A 13,710-nucleotide genomic window follows, 5' to 3' on the forward strand; every position below is an offset into this window, starting at 1 on the left:
CTTTTATGGTGGCACTGTAGACGTCACTGTTATGGGGCATTGTGGATGTCACTGTTATCGGAGCACTGTGGATGTCACTGTTATGGGGGCACTGTGGATGTCACTGTTATGGGGGCACTGTGGACATCAATGTTATGGATGCACTGTGGATGTCACTGTTATGGGGCGCTGTGGATGTCACTTTTATGGGGTGCTATGGATGTCACTGTTATGGAGGCGCTGTGGATGTCACTGTTATGGGGGCGCTGTGGATGTCACTGTTATGGGAACACTGTTGACGTCCCTGTTATGGGGGCTCTGTGGATGTCACTGTTATTGGGCGGCTGTGGATGTCATTGTTATGGGGGCACTGTGGATGTCATTGTTATAGGGGCACCATGGACGTCACTGTTATATGAGCCCTGTGGATGTCACTTTTATGGGCGCTGAGTATAAGTGATAGGGCTTGTGCACAGAACCGTATCTGTTTTGCGGTCTGCAAGTTGCGGATCCACTAAATAAGGTTACTGTCCGTGTGTGATTCACTTTTTTTTTGCAGCCCCATTGAATTCTATAGGTTTTAGATCTGCATTGTGAGGACCAGAATAGGACATGTTCTATCTTTCGCAGAACTGACATACGGATGTGGAAAGCACATGGACGTCATCAGTGTGTTTTTTACATCCGTATGTCAGTTCCAGTAAAGACAGAACATGTCTCATTCTGGTCCTCAAAATGAGGACCTCAAATACATAGAACTCAATGGGACTGCAAAAAATGTGAATCGCAAAATGGATATGGTTGTGTGCATAAAGGTTTAGATCCACAGCTCAGCAGGTTTTATGATACAAAATGGAATTAGATACACAGCTCAGCAGGCTGCATCATAGAAGATGGGATTAGATCCACACTTCAGCAGGCTGCATCATAGAAGATGGGATTAGATACACAGCTCAGCAGGCTGCATCATAGAAGATGGGATTAGATCCACACTTCAGCAGGCTGCATCATAGAAGATGGGATTAGATACACAGCTCAGCAGGCTGCATCATAGAAGATGGGATTAGATACACACTTCAGCAGGCTGCATCGCACACAACAGGCTCTGTATCAGGCACACATACATGTTAGGATTAGATACAGATGTGTTTGGACGTGCTTGCCGATTCCAGCTGTTTATCACACTCTGGAGATGGCGAAGGAAGAGCCGTAAACGGTCAAAATTCCAAAATGTCATGAAAAATGTTGCATTTTTATAACTTTGAAACTCTCTGCTTGTAAGAAAATTGGACATGCCAAATAAATTATATTATGATTTGCATACTCAATATATATACTTTATGTTGGCATTATAAAGTTGACATGTTTTTACTTATTGAAGAAGTTAGAGGGCTTCAAAGTTGAGCATCAATTTTCCAACTATTCATGAAAATTTCCCAGATTTTTTCAGGGACCCGTTCAGTTTTGAAGTGAATTTGAGGGTCTTTATGTTAGAAATCCCCCATAAATTACCCCATTATGAAAACTTCACCCCTCAAAGTATTCAAAATAACATTGAGAAAGTGGAGGAGAAAATTCAAAATCTCCTTTTTTTACACTAACATGTCCTTGTAGCCCCTTTTATTTCATTTTCTACAAGTCTTAAAAGAAGATAAAGCACCACAATTTTTCCCCGAGTCAGAAAATACCTTATATGTGGATGTAGAGTGATCTGCGGGTGAACTACACGGCTCAGAAGAGAAGGAGCGCCATTGGAATTTTGGACAGATACATTTCCTGAAATGTCTGGTGGGCCGGAAAACTAGTAAGAGCCCCAGGGCTGCTCATACTAGTGTGGGCCACAGGGTCCCTGGCATGGGGGGCTCCTGGCTCCACCACCTTGAGAGCTCATCATCATCACTAAATGATGAGGAGAACGAGGATGACAACAGAAAAAGTGGGGTCATTCTCGTCCTCACTAGGACTCTCGGAGCCGGAGAGCAGCTGGGCGTATGCCTCCTCAGCCGAGAACATCCGGCGGGCCATCTTCTAAGGCTAAAGGGGAGGGTGTGTAAAACTTTATTTAGTGTGTGTATGTGTGGGGGGAGGGGGTGTTTTTACATATACCCTGACGTGGGGTGGGCGGTGTGCTAAACAGTGGCCGGACGCTCTTTTACGGCTAAGTGCCAGCCACAGTCAGCGCAACAACAAGAAAAAGCGCAAGCACCCAAAAAAATGTGGGGGGGGGGCAAGTTGCAGCACCCCTGGGGTGCTGTGAACCCCAGACACCCTCAGATCCGGGTGCTGCACACAAATAAAAAAAAAAAATATGTCACTCTCCCTGCATAACCTAAAGCTCTCCCTAATTGTTTATGTGCCAGATGGCACTTTATAGTGGCTCAGGGGCCACAGATGGCAGCGGATCGCGTGGGATGTAGAGGGACTGACACAGGGCTCCTCTCTCCTCGCTCACACGGAAGTTTGTGGGCAGGGAGAGCGGCGCTTCGTCCACCCATCTGTCCAGCCAATCACAGGCAATCCTGAGAGGTGGCGTCACCGCCACCTCACAGGATCTACGGAGGGTGATTGGTGGTGTATATTACACCACCGATCACCCTCCTATTCCAGGTCATCGGTTCACCGGAGACCCGAATGACCTGGAAAAGCTGCAAACCGCAGGTCTGAATTGACCTACGGTTTGCAGCGATCGCCGATATGAGGGGGGGGGGTCACAGGACCACCCTCGGCATTGTTACAGGGTGCCTGCTGAATGATTTCAGCAAGCACCCCGTTCCGATCACCACCCGCCACGCGACGGTGATTGGAAATACACAGGGCATACCTATAAGCCCTGTGTACTTACGGACTCGGGCATCAGTGCGTACCTGTAAGAGGTTAAGGTCCCCAAAAAACTAGCTTAAGTTAACTAGTCCCATTTGCCTTGTGGGTAGCCAAAATTTTCTCAACAATTGTATCCCTAAGATTCTGAGGTTTTCAAATTCTGCTTGAAGCCTTTAGCAACTGCAGCAGACGTGTAGAATCTAACTTAGGAACCAAACCCTATAGCTCTATGGTGTTGCTAAGGCAGAGGGAATAGAATTAGAGCACAAAACTGCTCTGGATCCCGTGCCCATAAAGTGCCCATCAATAAACTGCTCCTTTGCTTGCTAAGACACTGTGACTGCAGATATCTGCATTCACCACTAGGGGGAAATGCCAGCTTTCAGATTTATACAGCCGCCGATAAGTTCAATGCTAGTTGTATGCATCCAATTGCAGTTAGCTCCCCCTAGTGGAGGCAGCCAAAAGTACATCATGTATCAGGAATACAGAGCTCCTGTATACAGACAAAATGAGAATTAGCAAACAAGCCATAGTACATGTTTAGGATCTCTCAGTCGGTAAACCTTATTTTGCTTTGTGAGCTCCTGGAAGATATAATGCCATGTGCAGCTCCAATAGTTATACATTGCATTATATGGACTCTATCTCCATAAGGCTCAATATGGTTATATCAAACAGTCTTCAGTCTACTGCAGAAAGAAAAAAGGGAAAAAAAGGTCCCTGATACGTTGCCTGGACTTTTCGCGCTGCAGATCCTAGTATAGTGATGTGGGTCAAGTTCACTTTAAATCCAAATTGTATGAAAATATGATCGGGCTGCAGATATTCCTGAAGTCCTCTTTCACACCATGTGGTTTTACATCATCAGATCCAAGCACGGGACGAAATGTAAGTACTCATAGAATTCCTCCCCTCATCCAAACCTATAAAAACCAAGGGGTCGTAGAATAGTGAAGCACATTCACGTATATGTCCCGTAAAGAGGTTTATTGTACTTAGCCCTAAGTAGACGCCCCCGACGAAGCTCAAGCTGCGAAACCCGGGTCGGGAACCATGGAGATGATAAATTCTGATAAGCTTATTACAAGTGTAACTTTGTGAGTACAATAAACCTCTTTACGGGACATATATGTGAATGTGCTTCACTATTCTACGACCCCTTGGTTTTTATAGGTTTGGATGAGGGGAGGAATTTTCTGAGTATTTGTAAAACGCCTGTAAAACCGCATGGTGTGAAAGAGGACTTCGGGAATATCTGTAGCGCGGTCCTATTTTCGTACAATTCAGTCTACTGCACCTCAATCTTCTGTTCAGGATAGGATTTTGACCCTCCATACATGGGTCTACTGGGGAACATAAGCATCTTTACTCTATGATACATATGGTGGTCCATGCAGGTCCTGCTGTAATCTGTAGATTGGTCCATCACAGGTATTTTACCTGTAGTAAATCCTATCGATACCAGAACTTGCACTGGAATATCAGTCAGAGGTGGCCATGCAGATGAGCGAGAATCACTGGCTTGGCCATGTTTATAGCTCACTAGACCTTCATATATTGGCCCATGTATATCCATGCTCAGTTTTCCTACATGTATCATTCATAATGGATTTACTGAAATCCAGGTCATGCTGATAGGATGGGGACCGCCACTCACTATAATCTGGACAATTTCACAACAATATAGACTGATTGTGATCTGATTGGTCAGAGATTGGTCAGTGTCAAATATCACAGATCGTTGTTTTTTTTGAGTCAATGAAAATAGATAAAAACAATGTCAGCAATCATTTTATTTTCATCAGACACATCTCAAACTTTCAATTTTGATGATTGCTAATAAGACACACATGGGATGGTTTACTTGTTGGAGCCAACTTTGGGGAGATCCTGTGGAAGGACACATCTCTTGGTGCCAGGTACGAGCGCGTAGTTGGGGTTACATGCACAGCCTTCCACACAGGCTTTTCTAAGGCAATGTGGGGGAGATGGAACACCAGGGCAGTTATTGGCACAATTGGAATATGTTGTGTTCCCGCTGCAGAGTCAGCACTTATTCTGTTCCACACATTCACCCCTGTTATTTAGTACAGTGCCCTTTGGGCAGAAACAACCTGGAACACACATTTTATCGCATGCAGTATCTGGCTTCTTGCAGGTTGGTGGACAGTTGCTCCCACAATCAGTATATACTTTGCCATCTTTACAGTCTGCAAAAGAAGAATTAAGAACAAGTTAAAAGAATGCCTGGGATTAGGAAAACATGGCTGCTTTCTTCCAAAAGTGTAGTGCCACGCCTTTCCAGAGGATGTTTGTAGTATCGGCTCTATTCCATGGACAGGAGGGGGCGCTGTTTCTTAAAGCAGCCTTTGTTTTATAGTATCAGTCGGATGTGCAGCTTAGGGACCCCGTCAGTGGTGCTTTTTCTTTCATTTACACACTCTCCCGACCCTGGTGTAAATTAGGTGGGATTGGAAAACCCCTTTAAGTAATCAAAAAAACTAAACAATAAACTAATAAAATAATGTAGGTGATAACGGCAAACAATGTACAATATGCACATATGCCGAATTGCTATGGAAGTGTCCAAAGAGCAAGGATCGTCCCATTGCATTCCTTTATCTGGCAAACAAGGTGTGTGCTGAAATGCCAGTCCAGATATATAAACCAAGGAATCCAGGAATAGTGTGAGGCCTGGGCTGATAGCATTGCTCCGAGACACCAGAGGTGTGAGACCACTAGGTACGGATAGTGAATCAAGTCACATCCTTCAGCAGAAAGTACTTTTTTTTATGAAAGATCTTTACGAAAGATGTTTCTTATATAATGGCTTATAAAAGGTAAGACCAAACCAACTATCCATACCTAGTGATGTAATTCACCTGCCTGTGCTAGGGAAGCAGTAAAGACCGACCATTAGTGCTGGTGACGTCACCGGGCTCACTGCTAGGTGGAAGTCTCTGCCTAGGATGCCCATAGTGAGACCCGATACCTCACCGGAGGAAAAGAAAAAGCCCTTGCCCTGCGCTATGCACCGCAGGACAAGGGGAAACATTGGAGCGTGAAATGCTCCGATGCTCCACTCATTTATGCTGAATGAGGGAAGAAGGGGTTATGTCCGGGCTCAGCTGTGAACATGGACAACCCTTTAAACTAGACTTTAGAAGATTCATTCTTGTTCTTTGGACACTTTCATCGACTCAGTATAGTACAATAGTTTAGTATTATACACTGGTTACCTTTATCCCACCTGTTGTTTTGTGATGGAGAGTTAATGGTTTATTGGTATGTTACAATGTCACCACTAATAGAAAGTCTCATTGGGAATGATGGTTTCAATTTAAAGAAACAACAATTCTGAAGCCATTTTAAGGCCGGAGCAGCAGCTGTTACTTTGACTAATGGACTGTTACCCGGGGACTATAGATTTGATATAGAGAAAGTAAAATCTAATACTTATAGTAACAAATCCTTACCAGGTATTGATTGTGCTGTTACCAGGGCAAGGAGCACACCTGCAAAATGAAAATAAAAATGCTAAGTTTGTGTAAAGAAAAATTCAAAGAACATATAGAACGCGAGGAGTTTCTAAGAAACCGGTGCCTAGTGCTGTCAGCAGTCCAACAAGATGAAGGGTATGAGAGGGACTACTGAGGTAGGAGATGCAATGGATTCTGGTCACCACAGGGGTCCTCGTTAAAAGTTAGCAAATTACCCATAATTCTATGTCCCTGCCTCACCTTCAATAATTATTTGGAAGTATCTGTCTTCTAATGAGCAGACAGAAGAGATGAGACTACTGAATACTTTCATTGCCCAGCAAGGACCAGACGTTGACTGTACCACTGCCTGTAAGGATGCAAACATTTTACTAGAAATTTTGAGCGACTATGGTCTGTTACGGGAAGGTTTATATTTCTCTTATAGCAGATGGCAATGACTTAAGGGATGTCACTATATGTTCCTACAATGTATTGAGTTTCACCAATCAGACATGATTTTGTGGGTTCCACCTTTTGAGGACAATCCACTTGGTGACACTGCTGTATTCCTTGCTGGTCCTAGCTAGTACCAAGGAAGATTCATCAGTTTCAGAAACATAGAGAGGTAAGGGTTTAGTTGTATGTAGCTGATTGGTATCATATAGTTCAGCAGATAAATTGTTCTTGAGATTATGCTGAGACTTCCTGCTCTGAAAGGGAGAGAAAGAGCTGCTAGAGTCTGAAATCTAAACTGTTCATTATCTTCAGAGATCCGAGTGACAATGAAATACTAGTAAAATAAAAAGTAAAAACCAATGCTTTTACTTGGGGATGTAATTTGCAGTAAGAACCAATAGTATACAAACATATAATATGTGCAACTCACCTAGGGATATCAGCAGCAATGTGGTTGTTCGTGTCATGTTTAACTGGGAGGTCTAACTTTTTTCCTGTAATTAATGAATTGAATTGATTAGAGTGATCAAACATTGTCAGAGGTCTGCAATATACTTATAGGATTTACACTTTGTCTGTTCTTGACCAAGTTGCTTCCCCACTCCCAACACACACACCATGATGGCACATTTGAGTAAATAAGTTGGATATTTTCAAAGTATGACAACTTCATTTCAGATTGAAGTCACATCCACAATCTACTGATGGATGTGGGTACATCTTCTCTAATCTCTGGTGATCTGTAGGGGAAGCACAATGTGGCCGCTCAGTTTCCCTGCAGTGGCCACTTCAGGAGAAATGTGGTATTACATGTTAGCAATACAAAGAATATGCATCCATGTAACACATGGGCATGCTGAGTCCCCCATAACGAAGAAGACTCCATGTTATCCATATTCCCCAACTGATGGGACAAACCTTACAATGAAACAAGGAAAGACAAGTCAGCTATCAGCTCTGGTTGGCTTCAAACTGCTTTCCAGTGGGTGATAAGATTTTAGGAAGGACTTTGCCTCCTCATTTGAAAGGCATCAGAAGAAAATAGTGGATAAGAATCAGCAATGGGAGCCTGATCCTGCTTTCTACTGTAAGAGTTGGTAGAACCAATCTCTGGATCCTTTGTATTGAAGTGCATGTAGCGGTATGAACCAGCCCCAAAGTGAGCCCCTCTGTGATGTTAGTACATACCTATCATATTGGTGAAAATAATATAATATCTTTTCTTCCAGATAAGAGTAGAAGCTTTGGTACATACCTGGATGATGCACTGTGTATTGTCTTCTGGTGATGCAGGGATACTACTGGTGTGCTATTATATATACATTGAGGGTATGGGTGTGTTTAGGGTGTGTGATCTGTGACCTAGTTTTGGTGTATAATTTGTCATTGATGTCATTATTAGAGTTGAGCGAACACCTGGATGTTCGGGTTCGAGAAGTTCGGCCGAACATCCCGGAAATGTTTGGGTTCGGGATCCGAACCCGATCCGAACTTCGTCCCGAACCCCATTGAAGTCAATGGGGACCCGAACTTTTCGGCACTAAAAAGGCTGTAAAACAGCCCAGGAAAGAGCTAGAGGGCTGCAAAAGGCAGCAACATGTAGGTAAATCCCCTGCAAACAAATGTGGATAGGGAAATGAATTAAAATTAAAATTAAATAAATAAAAATTAACCAAAATCAATTGGAGAGAGGTCCCATAGCAGAGAATCTGGCTTCACGTCACCCACCACTGTAAGAGTCCATTTTCATAAATTTAGGCCCAGCACCCAGGCAGAGGAGAGACGACCCGTAACAGAGAATCTGTCTTCATGTCAGCAGAGAATCAGTCTGCATGTCATAGCAGAGAATGAGGCTTCACGTCAGCCACCACTGCAACAGTCCATTGGCATATATTTAGGCACAGCACCCAGGCAGAGGAGAGAGGTCCCGTAACAGACAATCTGGCTTCATGTCAGCAGAGAATCAGTCTGCATGTCATAGCAGAGAATCAGGCTTCACGTCAGCCACCACTGCAACAGTCCATTGTCAGATATTTAGGCCCAGCACCCAGGCAGAGGAGAGAGGTCCCGTAACAGAGAATCTGGCTTCATGTCAGCAGAGAATCAGTCTGCATGTCATAGCAGAGAATCAGGCTTCACGTCAGCCACCACTGCAACAATCCATTGGCATATATTTAGGCCCAGCACACACACAGGCAGAGGAGAGAGGTCCCGTAACAGAGAATCTGTCTTCATGTCAGCAGAGAATTAGTCTGCATGTCATAGCAGAGAATGAGGCTTCACGTCAGCCACCACTGCAACAGTCCATTGGCATATATTTAGGCCCAGCACACAGGCAGAGGAGGGAGGTCCCGTAACAGAGAATCTGGCTTCATGTCAGCAGAGAATCAGTCTGCATGTCATAGCAGAGAATGAGGCTTCACGTCAGCCACCACTGCAACAGTCCATTGGCATATATTTAGGCCCAGCACACACACAGGCATAGGAGAGAGGTCCCGTAACAGAGAATCTGTCTTCATGTCAGCAGAGAATTAGTCTGCATGTCATAGCAGAGAATGAGGCTTCACGTCAGCCACCACTGCAACAGTCCATTGGCATATATTTAGGCCCAGCACACACACAGGGAGAGGAGAGAGGTCCCGTAACAGAGAATCTGGCTTCATGTCAGCAGAGAATCAGTCTGCATGTCATAGCAGAGAATGAGGCTTCACGTCAGCCACCACTGCAACAGTCCATTGGAATATATTTAGGCCCAGCACACACACAGGCAGAGGAGAGAGGTCCCGTAATAGAGAATCTGGCTTCATGTCAGCAGAGAATCAGTCTGCGTGTCATAGCAGAGAATGAGGCTTCACGTCAGCCACCACTGCAACAGTCCATTGGCATATATTTAGGCCCCGGCACCCAGACACAGGAGAGGTTCATTCAACTTTGGGTAGCCTCGCAATATAATGGTAAAATGAAAATAAAAATAGGATTGAATGAGGAAGTGCCCTGGAGTCCAATAATATATGGTTAAGGGGAGGTAGTTAATGTCTAATCTGGACAAGGGACGGACAGATCCTGTGGGATCCATGCCTGGTTCATTTTTATGAACGTCAGCTTGTCCACATTGGCTGTAGACAGGCGGCTGCGTTTGTCTGTAATGACGCCCCCTGCCATGCTGAATACACGTTCAGACAAAACGCTGGCCGCCGGGCAGGCCAGCACCTCCAAGGCATAAAAGGCTAGCTCTGGCCACGTGGACAATTTAGAGACCCAGAAGTTGAATGGGGCCGAACCATCAGTCAGTACGTGGAGGGGTGTGCACATGTACTGTTCCACCATGTTAGTGAAATGTTGCCTCCTGCTAACACGTTGCATATCAGGTGGTGGTGCAGTTAGCTGTGGCGTGTTGACAAAAGTTTTCCACATCTCTGCCATGCTAACCCTGCCCTCAAAGGAGCTGGCATTGACACAGCTGCCTTGGCGACCTCTTGCTCCTCCTCTGCCTTGGCCTTGGGCTTCCACTTGTTCCCCTGTGACACTTGGGAATGCTCTCAGTAGCGCGTCTACCAACGTGCGCTTGTACTCGCGCATCTTCCTATCACGCTCCAGTGCAGGAAGTAAGGTGGGCACATTGTCTTTGTAGCGTGGATCCAGCAGGGTGGCAACCCAGTAGTCCGCACAGGTTAAAATGTGGGCAACTCTGCTGTCGTTGCGCAGGCACTGCAGCATGTAGTCGCTCATGTGTGCCAGGCTGCCCAGGGGTAAGGACAAGCTGTCCTCTGTGGGAGGCGTATCGTCATCGTCCTGCCTTTCCCCCCAGCCACGCACCAGTGATGGACCCGAGCTGCGTTGGGTGCCACCCCGCTGTGACCATGCTTCATCCTCATCCTCCTCCACCTCCTCCTCATCCTCGTCCTCCTCGTCCTCCAGTAGTGGGCCCTGGCTGGCCACATTTGTACCTGGCCTCTGCTGTTGCCAAAAACCTCCCTCTGAGTCACTTCGAAGAGACTGGCCTGAAAGTGCTAAAAATGACCCCTCTTCCTCCTCCTCTTCCTCCTCCTCCTCCTCCTGGGCCACCTCCTCTTGCATCATCGCCCTAAGTGTTTTCTCAAGGAGACATAGAAGTGGTATTGTAACGCTGATAACGGCGTCATCGCCACTGGCCATGTTGGTGGAGTACTCGAAACAGCGCAACAGGGCACACAGGTCTCGCATGGAGGCCCAGTCATTGGTGGTGAAGTGGTGCTGTTCTGTAGTGCGACTGACCCGTGCGTGCTGCAGCTGAAACTCCACTATGGCCTGCTGCTGCTCGCACAGTCTGTCCAGCATGTGCAAGGTGGAGTTCCACCTGGTGGGCACGTCGCATATGAGGCGGTGAGCGGGAAGGCCGAAGTTACGCTGTAGCGCAGACAGGCGAGCAGCAGCAGGATGTGAACGCCGGAAGCGCGAACAGACGGCCCGCACTTTATGCAGCAGCTCTGACATGTCGGGGTAGTTGTGAATGAACTTCTGCACCACCAAATTCAGCACATGCGCCAAGCAAGGGATGTGCATCAAATTGGCTAGTCCCAGAGCTGCAACGAGATTTCGCCCATTATCGCACACCACCAGGCCGGGCTTGAGGCTCACCGGCAGCAACCACTCGTCGGTCTGTTGTTCTATACCCCGCCACAACTCCTGTGCGGTGTGGGGCCTGTCCCCCAAACATATGAGTTTCAGAATGGCCTGCTGACGTTTACCCCGGGCTGTGCTGAAGTTGGTGGTGAAGGTGTGTGGCTGACTGGATGAGCAGGTGGAAGAAGAGGAGGAGGAAGCCGAGAAGGAGGAGGTGGCAACAGGAGGCAAAGAATGTTGCCCTGCGATCCTTGGCGGCGGAAGGACGTGCGCCAAACAGCTCTCCGCCTGGGGCCCAGCTGCCACTACATTTACCCAGTGTGCAGTTAGGGAGATATAGCGTCCCTGGCCGTGCTTACTGGTCCACGTATCTGTGGTTAGGTGGACCTTGCCACAGATGGCGTTGCGCAGTGCACACTTGATTTTATCGGATACTTGGTTGTGCAGTGAAGGCACGGCTCTCTTGGAGAAGTAGTGGCGGCTGGGAACAACATACTGTGGGACAGCAAGCGACATGAGCTGTTTGAAGCTGTCTGTGTCCACCAGCCTAAATGACAGCATTTCATAGGCCAGTAGTTTAGTAATGCTGGCATTCAGGGCCAGGGATCGAGGGTGGCTAGGTGGGAATTTACGCTTTCTCTCAAATGTTTGTGAGATGGAGAGCTGAACGCTGCCGTGTGACATGGTTGAGACGCTTGGTGACGGAGGTGGTGGTGGTGGTGTTGGTGGTACATCCCCTGTTTGCTGGGCGGCAGGTGCCAACGTTCCTCCAGAGGCGGAGGAAGAGGCCGAGGCGGCAGCAGCAGAAGAGGCCGAGGCGGCAGCAGCAGAAGAGGTAGCAGGGGGAGCCTGAGTGACTTCCTTGGTTTTAAGGTGTTTACTCCACTGCAGTTCATGCTTTGCATGCAGGTGCCTGGTCATGCAGGTTGTGCTCAGGTTCAGAACGTTAATGCCTCGCTTAAGGCTCTGATGGCACAGCGTGCAAACCACTCGGGTCTTGTCGTCAGCACATTGTTTGAAGAAGTGCCATGCCAGGGAACTCCTTGAAGCTGCCTTTGGGGTGCTCGGTCCCAGATGGCGGCGGGCAGTAGCAGGCGGAGTCTCTTGGCGGCGGGTGTTCTGCTTTTGCCCACTGCTCCCTCTTTTGCTACGCTGTTGGCTCGGTCTCACCACTGCCTCTTCCTCCGAACTGTGAAATTCAGTGGCACGACCTTCATTCCATGTGGGGTCTAGGACCTCATCATCCCCTGCATCGTCTTCCACCCAGTCTTGATCCCTGACCTCCTGTTCAGTCTGCACACTGCAGAAAGACGCAGCAGTTGGCACCTGTGTTTCGTCATCATCAGAGACATGCTGAGGTGGTATTCCCATGTCCTCATCATCAGGAAACATAAGTGGTTGTGCGTCAGTGCATTCTATATCTTTCACCGCTGTGGAAGGGCTAGGTGGATGCCCTTGGGAAACCCTGCCAGCGGAGTCTTCAAACAGCATAAGAGACTGCTGCATAACTTGAGGCTGAGACAGTTTCCCTGGTATGCATGGGGGTGATGTGACAGACTGATGGGGTTGGTTTTCAGGCGCCATCTGTGCGCTTTCTGCAGAAGACTGGGTGGGAGATAATGTGAACGTGCTGGATCCACTGTCGGCCACCCAATTGACTAATGCCTGTACCTGCTCAGGCCTTACCATCCTTAGAACGGCATTGTGCCCTACCATATATCGCTGTAAATTCTGGCGGCTACTGGGACCTGAGGTAGTTGGTACACTAGGACGTGTGGATGTGGCAGAACGGCCACGTCCTCTCCCAGCACCAGAGGGTCCACTAACACCACCACGACCATGTCCACGTCCGCGTCCCTTACTAGATGTTTTTCTCATTGTTATGGTTCACCACAACAACAAAAATATTATTTGGCCCAATGTATTGTATTCAAATTCAGCGGGATATAAATTTGAGGCCTAGTATTTAGGCGCTGGGTGACCGGTATGGATTTACTAACAGAATTAGACTTGGAAATGCACAGTAGCGTGTGTGTGAAGTTATTCTGAATGACCCTATGTGCACCTTGAATATTATATACCCTTTTAGGGATAGATTTCAAATAGCTCTGATATAGCAGGAACCACTAAATTATGAAATTGCTAAATTGGGAATTGTATTTCAACCCAGAACAAAAAATGTGCTTTGACGGACACTAAATAACTTTCCCAGCCACAACAGGACAGCGGTAACGAGAGATTTAGCGGGATATAAATTTGAGGCCTAGTATTTAGGCGCTGGGTGACCGGTATGGATTTAGTGACAGAATTAGACTTGGAAATGCACAGTAGCGTGTGTGTGAAGTTATTCTGAATGACCCTATGTGCA

The 13,710-nt window shown here is 46.9% G+C and overlaps 1 long non-coding RNA gene across 1 annotated transcript; it reads right to left on the reverse strand.

The window, feature by feature from the left end:
• Positions 1-5,692: 5,692 nt before the first annotated feature.
• On the reverse strand, positions 5,693-8,035 carry LOC122922865. The gene is made up of 3 exons (XR_006387200.1): positions 7,996-8,035; positions 7,171-7,234; positions 5,693-6,317 (listed from the first exon to the last, which is right to left on the reverse strand). It is a non-coding gene; the product is annotated as an uncharacterized LOC122922865 (long non-coding RNA).
• Between the last annotated feature and the right edge of the window lie 5,675 nt (positions 8,036-13,710).

The sequence above is a fragment of the Bufo gargarizans genome, unplaced genomic scaffold, assembly GCF_014858855.1.
Source record: "Bufo gargarizans isolate SCDJY-AF-19 unplaced genomic scaffold, ASM1485885v1 fragScaff_scaffold_96_pilon:::fragment_2:::debris, whole genome shotgun sequence".
NCBI lineage: Eukaryota > Metazoa > Chordata > Amphibia > Anura > Bufonidae > Bufo > Bufo gargarizans.